The sequence below is a fragment of the Eublepharis macularius genome, chromosome 14 (assembly GCF_028583425.1).
Source record: "Eublepharis macularius isolate TG4126 chromosome 14, MPM_Emac_v1.0, whole genome shotgun sequence".
NCBI lineage: Eukaryota > Metazoa > Chordata > Lepidosauria > Squamata > Eublepharidae > Eublepharis > Eublepharis macularius.
Genome location: NC_072803.1, coordinates 36,465,229 through 36,484,278, shown reverse-complemented (window position 1 = coordinate 36,484,278; position 19,050 = coordinate 36,465,229). Strand labels below are relative to the sequence as shown.

Here is a 19,050-nt window from a genome sequence, read left to right as displayed (position 1 = left end):
AATGTGGCCAAAGGTACCAGTTTGTAGGAGTTAATAAAGTATGGAAACATGACACTCTTCAAAACAACCCTATCATTAAGTTCATTTATCTAATCAATTTCTTTGCTTATATCTATTGAGTAGAGAAACATCTGTTTCTATCTATCTATAAATCCAGCTGCATTCTAATTTATCCTCAGCAATATGGTCTACTTCTTCCTCTATATGGTACAACTAACTGTTTTAAAGAGGCCTGTAAAAATAGGATAATTTTGACAACTGAATGATTACCAAAAATAAAAGACAAAATATCTGGTATACTATCTGAGTGCATTTTAAATATTATTTTACTGTACTTATTAAAGCATAACATTTTACTATAACTAATTATCAATAATATTATAAATAACAAGCACACAATCACCTTATTACCCCAAAAGAATTCACTGAATTCAAAACTAAGTACAAGAACAGAATAATCTGATTTTGGGGTGTGTGTGTTAATGAGAATGTGGATCCAAATAGATCTGCATTTCCAATTTTAACTGATGGTAAGTTTGATGGAATGCTAACTGGTGGTAAGATTTAGAGGTGATAGTTGAAATATTCACAGTGTACTTGATAATGAAAAGTAAAATTCTTTCCCTTAAACAGCCATGTGCTAATACATTCTCCTGTTGAGAAACACATGCAAAGAAAAGAGAACAAGCACTATAAAAGCAGACTACAGCAATAATAGTAAAGTTTAAATGAATCTGATTTGAACTGTCTAATATGTGATGATCAAGCCCAGAGTGAGTGGAAAGGTTCTCAGAATATTGTAGAGATGGTAAGCAGTTTTGTTTTTCTTCCTACCTAATAATCAAATCAGTTTTCAGTCCAAAAAAATTGCTTTTGCTTTGTCAGTATACAATCCCAACTGAATATTGCCAATGCAAGCTAGAATTTTAACTTTACCATATTCTGCATGGTGTGCAATGCATAGATACTTTCTGGGTGATAGTAATGAGTCCAGTAGCACCTTTAAGACTAACCAACTTTACTGTAGCATAAGCTTTTGAGAACCACAGTTCTCTTCATCAGCATCGGACGAAGAGAACTGTGGTTCTTGAAAGCTTATGCTACAGTAAAGTTGGTAAGTCTTAAAGGTGCTACTGGACTCTTTACTATTTTGCTTCTACAGACTAACACGGCTAACTCCTCTGGATTTCTAGGTGATGTTATTTGCTCAAATGTGTATGGAGATGGATTACTCTTGGTTTTGATTTACAAAATAGTGCCCCTCCCGCAGATGCCACTTGCCTGGTGTCCAAGTCCCTATGCAACAGGGATGTAGAGCATACTGCTTCTGATGGCCTTATAGTGTATGGTCCCATCTCTGACCAATGCCAATGAACACCCAACAACCCAACCTGACAGAAGGGGAAATTCCTTTTTATGTGCCTCAGTGTAGGTATTCTATGTGCTGCCAAGTAGCCTTAATGTCTGCCATTAAGGACTGTACTGCCCAGTAGCTGGTCACACTTGAGAGGAGAAGTGTCATCCCCATTTGGACATCACATGAAGGTTTTTTGAGCATGGTTCCTGCACCATGCCACTGCAGTAATTCCCTTTCTTTTGCGGGGGGGGGGGGGGCGAGTATAGCTAGGGAGCTGTGGCCATGCCTGGCTCTTGATCAGGACAGTGTTGGCCAGTCCTGGCCTGGCTGACTGGCCAGAACTACCCACTTAGTGCTATCCTCTCTTCCTCTGGCTGCTATAAAGATTTTTATTCTCTGTAAAGGTTGTGTTGTCTGTGTGCCAATCTTGATCACTTCTGGCATATCTAAGCAAATATTCAGTCAAGCTGGCCAAGGTGGACGATCAGTGAACATTCCATTGCACAGTGCTGTGCTGCTACCCAGCTGGAGTACAGTTTCACTGCAGCTGTTCAAACAGGGAGTTACATATATTGGGTGACTACAGGCATTTTCTGAAGTAAAATTGTATTGGGCAATATAAATCACTGGGCAAAATAAAAATATAATCAAATTAACAGCCTGAAGTATGGTGTTCCTTGACAGTATGGCCAATACTAATGGACCAGTTTTCCAAATAGCTGGAAGCTAAGGCATACTTCACTTGGCGCACTGTCAGTTGTTTCTCTTTGTCCTAGGAGATATAGGCTAGGCTCTAAAGAACTATGCTGCTACTTCTTTATGCACTAAAGGGTGCTGGACTTGTACATTTCTCAAATGACAGCTCTGACCTTCACCTTTATGGACCTATTATTCTGCATAGTGAACTGTTTTGAAACTCATGAATTTTAACAGCAGTTTATGATGTGAAGAAGAAAAGTAAAAACAAACAAACCCATTGCTTACTAGTTCTAAGGTGCATTTAAACTTGATCTCCTAACTAGGGTGTTAGCGAAAATCATTCCTCCTATATCCTCACCCTATGCTCATTGAATTCAAATACTGTATTTACTTGAATGCAAGACTTGGGTTTTTTTTATCCAAGTATGCCATAAAAAAATTGAAGAAGGGGCCGTCTTACAGTCACATACATGTTATAGTTAGGCCCAGTAATAATTTGTGTGTGTGCATATAATATTTTTATGGGGCATTATATTCAGGGTTGTCTTCCTTTCCAGTAAATCCGTAAGTCTGGAATATGTGAAACTGAAATTTTCTTGAATCTTCATCAACTTTGAATAGTCAGTTATATAATATTCCGTTCTTTTAGCAGGGTGGGGCACAGAAAAGCAGAACCAACAGCCTAGTCTAGCAGTCAGGACTGCTGTTATCATATACTCTTAATTTAGGAGTAACTCCAACTGACTTCAGTGAAACTTCCAAGCAAATAATCACACAGAAGAGCAGTGTTTTCTGCAAGTTAACAGGCTCATATCTGCTCCAGACAATGGAATCTGTAGTCCTTACCTATATTAACTTTATGAGTTGATGTAGCTGGCTCACATACACATAGAGGGGTGTTAAAGTACACTGCTATGGTATCTTCAAGCAGCTCTCAAGTGTCTCCTGACAGAGTTCAGTCTTTTTGACAAATTTCCACATAGGTGTATGTACATCTTTTAGTCTGATCCTCATGGCTGGTTCTTATTAACTTATAATAAGTAATATGGTAGAAGTAACAGAATTTTCAGCCAATAGCAAGTCATTAGCAGTGGCTGAAAGATCCAACTGTCAGAGTGGAACGATGTAATGGACTGAAGCTAGTGTCACTGCCCTGGAGAACTTTTTTTTTTTTTGCTGAAGGCCATTTCCAATATACAATTCCTTTGCAGAGACAATACATAAATATGAACATTAGCATTGGTTGAACTCTAGTGCTTACTGAGCAGCCAGTACAAATGGCTGCTCTGAAGCGCTGAATCCATGAATTTGCATGGGAAAGAACACTTGAACACTCTTTTCTGAATGCAGATTGAATTTGACTCTGATTCAACATGTGATGATAGTAAGGCACCCAGTAACTTCAGAATCGAGGGCACCATGAGCTTCATACTTTACAACAGCGAAAACAGAAGGCAAAAGAAGTGCTGATAGTAAGGCAACAGTGCTGAGAACTGAAGTCAATGGATTTAGAAGGATATAACTCTGCTTAGGATGGTACTGTTAGAGACAGCCCCAATCCTATGGATGTTTACTTGGAAGCAAGTCCCACTGCGTGGGATTTACTTCAAAACTAATGTGCTTAAGACGGCATCCTTCAAATTTCTGTGAAGAATATGGACCTCACATTCCATTGTGAGCCTCAACTCTTCAAGCTGCGGTTGTAGCTCACTCAGAAATTCCTCTTCTATTTTTACCATGGCTAAATTGGAAGAGAAAGCAACCATAGCTTCTCCAGACCATTTTCTGCCACCTCCACCTCGTATAATAATGAAAACTTTGGGTATGTTGCTCTAGGTTGATGGGGTGTGGATGATGGAATGGGGATCATGAGTGTGAGATGTCATGGCTGCCTTGCCTTTCAATTCAGCAGCAATGCTGGGGGAGGCTCTGGAATGGATTTCTCAGTAGGCCATAACCTACCGATGAAAAGAATGACTGAAGGACACTGAAACAAGGAATTCTCCAAACCTGTTCAGCTGGTCAGCCATATAGTAAGTCAAATTTATCTTGGAAATCAAGAACAATGCTGCAAGTGTGGCCTAAAGGAAAGTACTGAACTGGATTCCTAGATTGCACTGCCAAAGTGGGAAGGGCCAAATCTTAGGCTTTCCATTACCTTGAGCAACTTGAAAGCATACTTCCAGTATTTGGAAATGAACTGCCCTAAAAAGGACAATTTCTCATTTGCTCACTGTGGCATGCTACACTGAGAAGTTTTCTGTAACCACTTGGGATGTTTGGAAGTTGTAATAAAAACATAAGAATAGCCCTGCTGTATTAGACCAGTGCTCCATCTAGTTCAGCATCCTGTCTTACATAGCAGCCAACCAGTTACTGTGGAGGGCCAACAACAGGGTATAGAGGCTGAGGCCTTCCCCTGGTGTTGCCTCCTGGCATTAGTATGCAGAGGTTTACGGTCTCTGAATGTAGAGGTTCCCTTTAGTCACAATGGCTAGTAGCCCCTAATAGATCTATCCTCCTTGAATCTGTCTAATTCTCCTTTAAAGCGATCTATGCCTGTGGCACTATCAATCAGTATCCTTCTGTCTGTTCTAAATCTACCACCCATCAATTTCATTGGACGCCCTTGAGTTCTAGTATTTGGGGAGAAAAAGCTCTCTCTGTTCACTCTCTCTACCCCATGCATAATTTATAAACCTCTATCATGCTCCCCCACCTTAGTCATCTCTTTTCTAAACTGAAAAGTCCCAGACTCTTCTGCCTTTCCACCTAGGAGAGGTGCTCCAACCTTTAAATCATCTTGGTTGCCCTTGTCTGTACTTTTTCCAGCTTTGTAATATGCTGTAAATCACCTTGAGCACTAAAGATAGTAGAGAGGTGGTATATAAGTTAAATGAATAAATGAATAATAAATATCTTTTTCAAGATACAGGGACCAGAATTGCATACAGTATTCCAAACTAGGCCGCATCATAGAGCTATACAGGTGTATTATTTATTTATTTAATTGATTGATTGATTCTATTTCTAGCCCTCCCTCCCTGCAAACGGGCTCAGGGCGGGTTACAGTAAAATGCTCAATGAGCATTAAAACATAAAATACATAAAAACAAAAAACACCACAAATATATACAAAAACGGATGCCCCCACCTCCATTTCCCCAATCATGGTATAAAACGAAGCAGAACAGAAGGGGTGGAGTGGGGCCAGTTTATAATAAGTCTGGTGACTGCGTTTATAGGGAGGCACGTTGCCCCCCTGGCCGGAGACCAGTAGGGAGGCTCCTAAAATGATCAAAGACTGGCCTCAGCTGAACGCCTGGTGGAACATCTCTGTCTTACAGGCTCACCAAAAGGATATAAGATCCTGGTGGGCTTGGGTGTCTTCCGACAGAGTTTCACCAGGTTGGGGCCAAGACTGAAAATGGTTGAGGCCAGCTGGGCCTCCCTGGGGCCAGGGACCAGCAATAAGTTCTTATTTGCTGATCTTAATGCTCTCCAGGGTACATACGGGGAGAGACGGTACCACAGGTATGCTGGTCCCAGTCCGTTTAGGGCTTTAAAGGTTAAAACCAAAACCTTGAACCTAATCTGGAATTCAACGGGGAGCCAGTGCAGCTGCTGCAGGATGGGAGTAATATGTGCCCTGTATGGTGTGCCCATCAGGACACATGCAGCAGCATTCTGGACCTGCTGTAATTTCTGGGTTAGACCCAAGGGAAGCCCTGCATAGAGTGAGTTGCAGTAGTCTATTCTGGAGTGACCGTTGCATAGCTCACTGTAATTAGGTTGTGGATCAACAGATAGGGCGCAAGCTGCCTGGCCTGTCGAAGATGGGAAAATGCAGACTGGGCAGCTGTCATGACCTGGCCCTCCATCAATAAGAAGGAATCTAGTATCACGCCGAGAGTCTGGACCGATGAGACAGGTGCTAATGGCGCCCTATCAAAGGTCGGGAGTCAGATTCCCAAATCTGGCAATCCCCAGCCCAAGTACAGGACCTCCGTCTTTACCGGGTTCAACTTCAGCTGGCTCTGCTTTACCTATCCAGCTACAGCCTCCAAAGCTTTTACTAGGACATCAGGGGCAGAGTTAGGCTGGTCACCCATCAGAAGATACAATTGGGTGTCATCCGCATATTGATGACAACCAGTCTGAACTTCGCACCAACCGGGCAAGGGGGCACATATACAGGTTGAATAACAAAGGGGAAAGTATCGCTCCTTGCGGAATGCCACACTCAAAGCTGGCGTGTGGATAAGCTCTCCCCAAGCACCATCCTCTGTCCCTTACCGTATGAGACAAGCCACTGCAAGGCAGTCCCTCGAATCACCACCTCAGTGAGGCGGTGAGTCAACAGTTCATAGTCGACCATGTCAGATGCTGCTGATTCAACAGAATCAGCAGTGCCGACCTGCCTTGATCCAGGTGTCTGTGAAGCTCGTCTGTGAGGGCAACCAGCACTGTCTCCGTCCCGTGCCCTGGGTGGAAACCAGACTGGAATGGGTCCAGGATGGAAGAATCCTTCAGAAAAACTTGCAGGAAAACCTGCAGCTGTTCTGCCACTGCCCACTCAATCTCCTTCCCCAGAAATGGGAGGTTCGAGACTGGTCGGTAATTGGATGGATCAGTGGGATCCAAAGATGTTTTTTTCAGGCGAGACCTCACCACAGCTTCCTTCAGCACTCCAGAAAAATCCCCCGAGTTCAGTGATTGATTAATAATAGCCTCCAATTGGGCCCCCAACCCATCCATGCGGGCTTTCATCAGCCATGAAGGGCAGGGGTCTAGGGAGCATGTGGTGGGCCTCACCCGCTGCAGGGTGAGGCAGCTGTTTTATTTCAATCTCTTCCAGCACAGTTTGCCTTTTTCACTGCTGCAGCACTGGGTTCATACTTTCATTGAGCTATCCACTATAACCCCAAGGTCTCTTTCCCTCTCAATCTCAGTAAGTTCAGACCTAAATATATTTGAAACTGGAATTTTTTTGTTCCAATGTGCATCACCTTCCACTTATTTACACTGAACTTCATTTGCCACATCGCTGCCCACTAATCCAATTTGTGAAGATTTTCCTGGAGATCTTCAGTCGGTCTTGGTTTTCACCATCCTGAATAATTTTGTGTCATCTGCAATTTGGCCACTACAATAGTCCCTCCTGATTCCAGATAATTTATGAACAAACTAAATAGGGCTGCCCCCAACACTGATTCTTGTGGGACCCTATATTTACAAACTTTTATTGCAAGAACTGTCCCTTTATTCCTACTCTTTGCTTCCTTTTAACCATTTTTGGGTTGTTGGTTTCTTCCAGCTGTCTCCTAGCTATTATTTCTAATTATATCAGTGTTATAAAATCATGGAGTTGCCTGTTGTAATTTGCCTATTTACTTTGTGAGAAAATTTTTGTAAAGGGGAGAAAACATATTATTATATTGTCTAAGGCTTTCATGGCCGGAGAACGATGGTTGTTGTGGATTTTCTGGGCTGTATCGCCGTGGTCTTGGCATTGTAGTTCCTGACATTTCGCCAGCAGCTGTGACTGGCATCTTCAGAGGTGTAGCACCGAAAGACAGAGATCTCTCAGTGTTAAACTGTGGAGAAGATGTTAGCAGGTAATTTATATCTACTCAGGAAGGTGGGTTTGGGTTGCGTCATCCTGTAAGAGTTTCCCAGGGTGTGGAATGCTAATGCTTCACTGTATCCTGAGGAGGTTCTTTTGCATATGGATTGATGCTTGATATGCTAATCTTATCTACATGGTTATTGTAAGATGTAGAGTATTTTGTTAGCCTGGTGTTTTTCAGGACTGGAAACCATGCTCTATTCATTCTTAAAGTCTCTTCTTTCCTGTTGAAGTTGTGCTTATGCTTATGAATTTCAATGGCTTCCCTGTGCAATCTGACAAAGTAGTTGGAAGTGTTATCCAGTATTTTAGTGTCCTGGAATAAGATACTGTGTCCTGTTTGAGTTAGGCTATGTTCAGCCATTGCTGATTTTTCAAGTTGGCCAAGTCTGCAGTGACTTTCATGTTCTTCTACGCTGTGTGGTCCCGATGTAAACTTGTCCACAGCTGCAGGGTACGCGGTATACTCCTGCAGAGGTGAAGGGGTCTCTACTGTCTTTTGCTGATTGTAGCATCTGTTGTATTTTTCTGGTGGATCTGAATATTGTTTGTAGGTTGTGCTTTTTCATAAGCTTTCCCATCTGATCAGTGATTCCTTTGATATATGGCAAAAACACTTTTCCTGTGGGGGAGTGTTTTTCCTTAGATGTTTGATTTATCCTTGGTTTAATCGCTCTTCTGATTTCATTTCTTGAGTAGCCATTTGCTTGAAGTGCATGGTTTAGATGATTAATTTCCTCGTTGAGAAAGCGCGGTTCACATACCTGTCTTGCATGGTCTACTAATGTTTTTATTATGCCTCTTTTCTGTCGAGGGTGGTGATTGGAGTTTTTGTGTAAGTATCGATCTGTGTGAGTTGGTTTCCTGTAGACCTTGTGACTTAACTGAAAGTTTGCTTTGCGGATGACCAAGGTATCTAGAAATGGGAGTTTACCCACGGTCTACTAATAAAAATGAATGAATAGAGCATGGTTTACAGTCCTGAAAACCACCACTCTAACAAAATACATCTTACAATAGCCCTGCAGATAAGATTAGCATATCAAGCACCAATCCATATGCAAAAGAACTTCCTCAGGATACAGTGAAGCATTAGCATTCCATTAGCATTCCACACCCTGGGAAACTCTTACAGGATGACGCAACCCAGACCCACCTTCCTGAGTAGATATAAATTACCTGCTAACATCTTCTCCACAGTTTGACACTGAGAGAGCTCTGTCTTTTGGTGCTACACCTCTGAAGATGCCAGTCACAGCTGCTGGCAAAACATCGGAAACTACAATGCCAAGACCACGGCAATACAGCCTGGAAAATCCACAACAACCATCAAACATATTATTATTTGTGCAGCCCATACATCTTGAACAAATGTAACAAAGGCTGGGGGTCCCGTAGGTTGTGTAGAAGAGGGAATTGTGTGTGATGTAGCTTGCAGACAGAGAATTTTGGCAGGTGCTTCTTCATGCAAACAGTGCAGTATCATAGCACAGAAACATGCCTTTTGAGCCATTAATAAGTGAACTCAACCTTGTACATTGCCCCTTAGCTATTCTAGCTACAGGCATATTTTCTGAGAGGAATGGCTATGGCAGATGAGCTGCTATTTTTAAAAACCCATGAACAAAAAACCCCTTATAATATGACTTTCTGTTCCTTTCATTAATGCACCATATTTAGATACATGTGAAAGTACTTTGTCTCACACAAAGAGGCGGGGTTTTTTTTCCTGCCGAAGCGCCCATTCCCTCCGCCGTTTGCCGCCTCTTGGCAGGCAGAAATACAAACGGCGAAGCTTCCCACAGCCCCCGCTTCTTGATGGGGTCGTGTGTCTGCTTCTTCGCCTGTTGAATTTTTGGCTGTCACGACTGTTCAGCCATATTTTCAGCGGTTCAGAGAAATAAAAACAGTTAACGGAGGCAAAGTTTAAACCACCATCACCTCACCTGACCTAGGAATTTAACCCAACCGAGAGTACAAAGCAAGGAGGGAAAGAAAGCACCTCAGGCACACAAGTCGAGCGCCGGGTATTCCCCTTTCGAGAGCGCCAGTGCCTGAGGCGAGGGAGGAAACGGGGCTAGAGAACCGCGTAGCAGCCAACGCCATCACGACGCGGAGCCCCGGCCGACAGCTTTCCCCCTCGGGCACAGGGCCCGTGGCGGGCGCCATCTTGCGAGGGGCGGTGCTTGGCCGGCTCCCTCCTCCCCTCAGCCTCGCCGCCGTCTCCCAGTCCCCTCCACACCGCGGCCGCTGGTGATCCTCCGCTGCGCTATCTCCCGCGCCGCCTCAGTCTCCGTCGCCGTCTGAAGGAGCGCAGCATAAGCCCGACCACGGGCCTCCCTCCGCCGCCATTTCTAGTCGCTTCCAGCCATGGCAGGTGAGAAAGAGGGAGGGAGAGTCGCTGTGGGAGGAAAAGGACAAGTGGTGGAGACCCCCCCTCTCTCCTATTAACACCCATTACTCACCTGCACCGGGAAGGGAGGCATCCCTGACTGTGCGTGGTCCTTCACAAGCCTCCCTTCCCTGCCCCTCGAGCATCCCCCTGGCCGTAAGTGCCCGCGCTTCCCCGAATACTGGAAATCCCGCACGACCTTTTCTAGATCAGGGTGCCTTCCTTGCTCTCCCGCCACCCCTGTTTCAATCCCTTTTAGACATTAGCCATCCTTTGATCATCGCTTTGTCTTAGTATAACGCCCATGACCTTTAATGTTGAGCTACCCCTCCCGCTATTTATATCTGCCCTGTGAATGCTCCTTCCCCCGCCCCTTTTAGTTTTATCCCTTCCTGCTCTTGGAAATATCCCTTTCCTCACCATCAGAATGTGCATCTTCTGTTCCTCACCTGAGTCAACAGTATTAGTCTTATGGACAATAGTAGGCAATCATGGCTTCCTTAAGAAAAAAAGCCCCCCTCCCCATCTCCTAGTGTGATGCTAAACTTCATGCACAGGCGAGGCATGCAGAGCTGTCTCACCCCCTTGGAAATACCGGTTTACAATGTACCTTGGGATGATTATTCTCTCTCCCCCCACCCCGCCCCCAGTCTCTTTCCTCCGAGTAATTTCTATGGGCTATCATGGCATCCTTTCTCTTCTCCCCAGGCTTTGAAAATGCCAGTTGAGAGAGACTCATTCCAAAATTAATTTATGGCTGTACCCACACTGCCCCATCATGTTTTCCCTGTGAGATGAGCAGGCTCTGATTCTTTTCCCAGCCTCCCCCACTGATTATAATTCTTGTTTTCTACTTTTACCAACCTGCCTCCTCTGTTTAGGGTCATTGGAGAATGCTTTGTTTTATATTAACCCAAAATGTTAGCCTCAAACCGCATCTAATCAATAAACCTTTTGTCCTTGATTTTTCTTCTTTACTCTTTTCCCTTTCCCAGCAAATATTTTGGTGTATTTGTTATATTGATTTTTAGTATTCTAGCAGATATGAGGCTCATTTTGCTCTCTTGTTGTTTCTATATTTAATAATAACATTCTAGCCTTTCACTGTGTGATAGAAGAGCAAGCATCTAGCTAATTACTGCGGGGATGTTGCTTTCAAATTAACTGTTGGAAAGGATAAAGGGATTGAAATAGGTTAGTCCTAATGAGAACCCTGTCTCTGATTAAAAAGAGAACCTTTTTTAACACATTGGTTGATGTAACTTCTCTCTCTTACTTGATTTACGTATTTTTCTTTGGAACAAAATGGGTGACAGATGTGCAAGGCTTGTAAATTTAGATTAATTCAGCTGTGGTCATGAAGAGGTGGACTGCTTTCTCTGTCTAATTCCTTTCCCGTGATATAGCTTGACCTGATTTGCGATAAATGTGAGTTTCTGTGTCTTTTTCTTAGAAATACTATTATTTCTCCTAACAAAATGTATTCAATTATATTCATTAAATATAATTTATGCTTTAAGAACAAGGAATTAAGAATGTAGATCTCTTCCTGATGAGAGTATGAATATGATAGATCTACCTTGTAGATCAACATATTCTGTAAAAGGTGAATGATATGGCTGATAACTATCAGTACTATTTTATTAATACCCTCAATCTTGAAAAATAGTGAGTTCACATATTTGTTCACTTTTTATTCCTTCATTTTGAAACTGATATTGCAATCCTTTTCATCTCTAAAGATAAGCCCTTAATACAACCTTGATCTGTTACCAAGGCTGCTTTTTCATGGACAGCATGGTACATAACTTCTGAGGCCAGTAGCCTAGTATAGAAGTTATAATTAGACTGTGTGGAAGATTCTCAGATATAGACAACATTTTCAGATTAAAGCAAAATAGAGCAGATTTTGGAGATTAACACTTTAATGTGTGTGGTGCCTTCATGTCATAGCTGATTTATGGCAACCCTTGGAGGTGTTCCATGGCATGAGACTAACAGAGGTGGTTTGCCATTGCCTACCTCTGCAACCCTGGTCTACTGTAGTAAAGGATATTAAAACAATTTTAATAAAAAAGATTGGGGTTTTATGTGTGCAATCACACATGTCTTAATGTAGGACTAATTAGTGTGCTCAAGTTTCATAGTTTTTCAGTTGTTTTATTCAGAGGCTGCAGTTATTGCACAAATGATTCATTTTTCATTGAGCACGCAATCCCATCTCAAAAAGTAAGGATAAGATAAAGTGTATTGCTTTAGCACAGCCATAGCAGAAAAGTAAGGAACTGAGTAACATATCCACAGATTTGCCTTGAATGACTGAAACGATTAGTTCTCTCTATCCAAACCAATTGCACTAGCTTCCAGGGGCATTTGGATCATTGGGTGCTGGATCTTCTGTAGTTAATGCTTTTAGTCCTCATTTAGAACCAGAAATTCTGGGATTCCCAAGGCCTAGGAACATTGTGATCAAAACTAGAAGTTCAGTAGGAACACCTATCCTCTGTATATGTAGTATGAATTACTCAGATTTGCATGTCTGGAGGTGGTAGTGCAAATCGCTGCACAGCCTTTATTTAGCTGAAAGATTTTTACCCTACTCTCCAACCATGTTTGGCCTTCAAGAAAGCTTACGAAATCTGTTAAACAGTACAATAGATAAGCAAAACACAAAACAGAATTTCTTTGGAAGCCCATGTCTGCTTCCAATGTGATGACTCCCTTTAGTAGTTCACTACTGACTGGAAATGTATGAGACTAGATTAGGAATTGATAGGTAAAATCCTATCCTACCCTGAAACACGGGTAACTTGCTTATTTTACGGTATTGCCTTCAATGGATAATTCTTCCAGTCTGGCAATGGTGGAGGATTATTAGAGAAATAATAATCTATGAATTATGGGTTGGAATCCATTGGAAAAGATCAGACAGAGCACCTTAAAATGCTTTTCAGTATTAGCTTTTTAAAAAGTAGCCAAGTCTTCTAGACTTGTTAAAAAGTTATTTGCGTAGCCTGCAGCGGCACTTCTTAAAAGCTTAGTCTGTGAAACAATAAAATGATATTCCAAGGACAAGAGTAAAACCTATCCTTGAATCAAAGGATTTTATTTGGTTAACAATGAGGCCTTCCAAGAAACTAAACTTGAGGGAAAAAGTAGATAATGCATGGATTTGTTTGGAAGATTTTTACTTGCAATTTCTTAGTACCTGGTTGAATTTTTAAAAAACAGAAGTGTTACAATTTTTCATTTATTTATGTAAGACTAAGTTTATGGCAGGGGATCAGCAGCAGTAGTTAAGACTGTACTGGAAAATGGTAGAATTTATAACACTTCTTTCTTCCAACTGATTGGCCTCAGTTTACTAATACTCACTTTCCTCAGTGCCATTAAATCTTGGAAATAGGTCCAGGTGATTTCAGTGAAACTGGTTTCTAGGTAATCATGTGTGGAAGTTATGGAAGAAGCTTCACTTTCTCAGACAGTTAAGCTGCTCCCATTCAACTATAAAAATCGAGTTGTCTTTCATCAGTTGTTCAAGAAACCACACTTAGCCTTCAAAATTCAGCAATTCGAAGCCTCATATGCATGATCAAATAACACCAGATTAAGTGATACCCCAAGACAGTGAATGGTTGGGCAATTAACTGCAGTGCTGCTATACTATTGGTAATTCTGGATAGGTAGGCATATTAGTCTGTTGCAGCAAACCGAAGACCAACATAATTCTAGTTAGTATAAGCTTTTGAGAGTCAGAGCTCACTTCATCAGATGCACTGAAGTAAAGGTCTCCATCAGGTAGTTCCTGAGTTACTAGTAGCTTTTTTGCTCCTGGAGAGTAGCTTGTACATCCTTTAGAAGATACCTGAAAAGATCTTTTCTAGAATTTTTAAAAAATATTTTGTTTCATGTGGTTATTGCTGTAGAAAAGAGCAAGAGTCCAGTAACAAAATTCTCATGAAATGGCTCGTGAAAACTCATACCCCACTACACGAAAACTCATACCCCACCACAAATTTTGTTATTCTTATAGGTACTACTGGACTATTGTTCTTTTCAACTGCTACAGACAGACTAACATGGCTGGCTACCCATCTTGATCTATCTCCATGGTTATAGCTATGATGGTTAGTTGATAACTTTATTGGTGCTCTTCTAAGTGGTTGGTGTCTAGGACAGAACAAAATTAATAACATGGTGGGAGAAGGGGGAAGTAGTTTGGGGTAGTTTTCATTATTGAGAAACCGCTGTTGGTGGCCCCTGTCCATACAATACATTTCTGTTTAGTGGGTTTTGTGTGATGAAATTGTAGAGCTTGAAACACTTTATAGGCTTCAGATTAAAACATATTTTTGTTTTCCTAGGCCTTTTGTTAATTAGTCATTTTTTTCTTTCCTGCCCTGCTTTTAATAGAATATTTTTCCTTAGGCATTGATTATTACTACTTCTAATTTAATTGCTGACTTGAAAGGTTTTTAAATCAGTTTTATTGTTGGTTTTAATACTACTGCTGTGCTGTAGTAGGTTTTTTAAAAAATTAGTTTGTTCTTTAAGCTGCCTCAGGAGTAAAGTTTATTAAGAACATGGAATAGACAGGTTTGAAACAAATAGTTATTGGCTCCTGTTATTCAGAAGATGGCTAAATGCTAGATATTCACAAATTACTCTGTGACCATATTCAGGTGTTACAGTGACAATGACGGACACAAACTCTGCTTGTTTTCCCCAACTGTGTGCTTTGTTCTTCCTCCCCTCAGATTTTGAAACCTTCAGCCAAACTCCAGTTTGCTGTGACACCTGAATGCAAGTGGCTGGGCAAACTGGAACTTGTTTCCTCTGTACAAACATGGGACTCTAAACCACACTGATTTGTGAGGAAGCCTTGAGATTTGCACAGTCAGCTGGTGGCGATCTAGTAGGCAGCAGCAGGGAAGGCTTTACCTTTGTGCTATTTCTGGGGCTAACGTGAGAAAACAATGGACAAGTTGGATCATTTACATGATCCAGCAGAGCTCTTGTTACAGATTGTCAGGTTAAAATTTCCTTGTGGGTGTATCAGGTATACCTTGTCTCTTCAGATGGAATTCATACATTCAGATAGTTCCTATGCATGGGTTCCTACATTTATGACTCCAGCTTCTTCCTGTTTAATAACATCATGGTAGAAGTCATGCCCTGATGCTATTAAAATGTCAAATATTATTAGTAAAGGTCTGTGTTGCCTAGTATAAGTACTCAACTTTCCATAGAACGCAGTATCGTTTTCCTGGAGTTTATGTAGTCTTATGTAAGATGGGGTTAGAGAAATTCTTGAACTGTTGCTAGTTTCAGAGTGAATTGTGCATCCTACCCGGAAAATAGTCAGTATTATTTTTGCCACTTGGGTCTGCTCAAGTTGGAGCCCAAGCTACCTCAATATAGTAAATACATGGTAACTAAAACATTTGTGTGGTCATAAAGGATATGGATTGATTATAATAGTACCCAACACTCCTTGCATTTCTACATGTGGTGCTCATACTGTACAGGAGGGCTCTTGAGTCCATCCACCATGACAAGACAAGTTATAATTTAAAAACTGCTGCTGATATGAAATGCCTTCCTGAACTGATAGTGTTTCAAATCTAACCATTTTTAAGTACTTAATATAAATTAGCTGTGGTATAACTAATGCTGTGCATCATGCCTCAGAAATGGATCGTAAAATGGGGTTGCATCCAGAAGTAGGGAATACTATCTAGAAATATTTTTCTTTAAAAATCTGTTTCTGTATCAAGAGAGAGCTTTTAAATGTTTGGTATAGGTAGTACCTATACCAAATCAGATTTATAAATCTACCTCTGCTTGTTAGAGGGGCTGGGGGTTAAAATACAATGCATTTCCATATGTGATAGAGCTGTCACATGATTAATGCCTTCTGGAATCAAGTGTTTTCAAAAATTAATAAAATTCTCAAACTTAGAAGTAGACCCTTAAATTAGAATTACTAAATTGGTTTGGAGATAATCAAAATGTGGCATACAAATCACTAACTGTATATATATTATTCTCCTTTTGTCTTTCCACACTCTTATACCAACGCTGGCAACAGTTACTAGGCGTACAACAGTTTGTGACAATGCACATGTTTGCATGTATGAAGTTCTAACTTTAATTGCTGTCACCTTTAGCAGGGCTAGCTGGAGATGTACAATACAATTGTTATTAGGTGGCATGAATTGACATGGAAAAAAGCTCTTTTACAAAAATCATTCTACTAGATTAAATTAAAAAGAGGTCTAATAAGTCCAGAAACTTTTTGGAAATGCAGAATCCATTCACACTGAATATATTAATTCAGGCTTTTCATACTTAATTACTAGGGGTCTAAAATTTTTGGAGTGATATGATGGCATGATAGTCTATGTGTAGAATGGAATCCATGTATATTTGTAGCATTGTGTTGTAACATATTAATATCCTACTTGTGTTTGTGCCTCCCTTATCCCTGCTGGTATATTACGTCCTTTTGTAATTGTGGCTTTCTCTTTGTAATCTGTTAATTGGTTAAATATGAATAATGTTGTCTTAAAAAATATAAAGACTAAGATATTGCAACTCTTCAGAAAGGTAAAATCAAAAAGAGTCCAGTAGCACCTTTAAGACTAACCAATTTTATTGTAGCATAAGCTTTCGAGAATCAAGTTCTCTTCATCAGATGCATGATGCATCTGATGAAGAGAACTTGATTCTCGAAAGCTTATGCTACAATAAAATTGGTTAGTCTTAAAGGTGCTACTGGACTCTTTTTGATTTTGCTACTACAGACTAACATGGCTAACTCCTCTGGATCAGAAAGGTTTAAAAGTCTGTTAACTGAGATTTGTACATCATAGGCTTGACTAGACATTACAGTTTTTATGGCCTTGTCCATGTTTTGGAGTTTAGGTTAGTGATAATATCAAGGCAAATGTTGCATCGCAGCACAGGAGTTCCCTGTATTTTCTTTGCTTATTGAAACCTAAATACTATCAGAAATGTGACTGTTCTTCTCCTCCTCACAAACTTATTGGTGCATTTTGTTGACATGGCCATGCCAACAAGTACATTGTGTTAGGTGTGGGATGTGAAGATTACTTGCCTTTCCAGGATGGCATACGGGTATTATCTGTGGGAATGCCTCATAGGTTAGTGACAGAGCACATGGGTGTTTGCGTGAAGCTCAGTGCCTGACATCTTCAGCAGGGCTAGCTGGAGTGCTGTTGTCCATCAGTGTAGAGTATATTGTGTCATGTGGACCAATGATCTGACAGTGTAAAGCAGTTTCATTTGTCTATATTTTTATTATTAGAATTATGTTTGTGTGGAATAGGATATGATACATTTATTCATGACAGAAAGGAAATACAGTATAGAAATTTCAAATGAAACCTGTGTATTGTTTCTGAGATCCAGCATGGTATAGTGCTTAGAATGTCAGACTAGGCTCCGGAGACCCAGGTTCAAACTCCCGAGTACAGTGTCGCTGTTTGCTCCAGCAGCTAAGATAATACAAGCTCTGTCTGAAGGGGGAAACATTTTAACCTGATGAGTATCTTTAGATTTGATTGTTTTAGTGATGTCATTCACATTTTATGTCTTGTGTTTTGTGTGTGTGATTGTAATGGTCTGTAATGGTCTTAATAATAGCATACTTTGTAAACCACTCTGAGTGGGCATTAAGTTGTCCTGAAGGGCGGTATATAAATCGAATGTTATGTTGTTATTATTATTCTTTGGCTCTATGCAATAAAAGTTTTTGTACCTCTTGTCAAACTCCCACTCTGCCATGAAAGTTGGCTGGGTGACCTTGCCCAGTCTCCCACTCTCAGCCTAACCTACCTCACAGGGCTGAAGATAAAATGGAAGAGGGGAGAATGGTGTAAGCCACTTTGGGTCCCTACTGGGGAGAAAGTGGGATAAAAATGAAGTACATAAATGTAATAAATTTCAGCTGTCAGATGAACTCTTATACAGGTTATTTTTAATATTACTTTTTTCAAAGGTCACACTTCCCAGAGATATCTATAAGGTCGGTATTTTCAGACTGGATATCTTAGAATACATATACAGAAGACATTCTGTTGTAGCTGCTATATTTGCACTGAATATGTAGATTTTATGATCTTTAGCATGTTAGCTAAAAATCTGATTTGCAATATCTAAGTTCTTTCCGGTGTTTAGGTAGAACATGCTTACCATATGCTTAGCTGGCTTAGGACTCTGTTACATGGTTGCTTCCACATGGTGATGATTCTGCAGTGTAGCTCTCCTTGCTGCTGTGAATGTAGAGGCATTTGCAGCAACAAATGAGTGACCACATAGCATATTCCCCACACTTTCATTGCCTTAACCCACACACAAGGCTGCTGTTTCTTCACATACCACTGGAGGAATTTTGGTTTTTTTGGTTTTTTTTTTCAAAATCAGTAATCGCTTTAGCGATTTAGCAATCACCATTTTTTTTAAAAGTCTGAAAAAGCATGTTGATGGTAATTGTGGCAGCAGGATGCTGAGTCAAGGAAAAAAGTGCCAGTGTGGGCAGGAGCTTAAGAAACGTGCATCTTCTGTTCACACAGCAAGTGTGCTTGGATTATGATCTTTTTCAAAAAGATTACATCAAGCCAGGTTTTAGAAAGATCGGAGCGTAGCAGGAGAAAAAGTGGTCCATTAGAGGACAACATTGTGTGGATGCTACAAAACTTCTCCAGTTTTAATGCCAGTCTGGAGCAAAACCTTCGTGTTGAACCCACGAAATGTTAAATATTATGAAATTAGCATCTGCCTCCTGAAACCAGTATGCAAATATTAACAAAAATATTTGACCTTAAATTTTGGAGTTTAAATTTCCAGTGTCAAATTTCAGTTCCTGCATCTTGAATGTTTCATTCTCTATTATCATGTGTTTTCACACTTTTGTTTCTAAAGGTTAAATTTAGAAATATGTTCAGTTCC

General features: G+C 40.8%; 1 protein-coding gene across 1 annotated transcript in view; it reads left to right on the top strand.

The window, feature by feature from the left end:
• The first annotated feature begins 9,926 nt into the window (after positions 1-9,926).
• Positions 9,927-19,050, top strand: part of SLC23A2 (solute carrier family 23 member 2) — a 95,968-nt gene continuing 86,844 nt past the window's right edge. The window contains exon 1 of the mRNA XM_054997364.1: positions 9,927-10,062. The gene's annotated coding sequence lies outside the window, so the exon portion shown is untranslated. The remainder of the gene's footprint in view (positions 10,063-19,050) is intronic.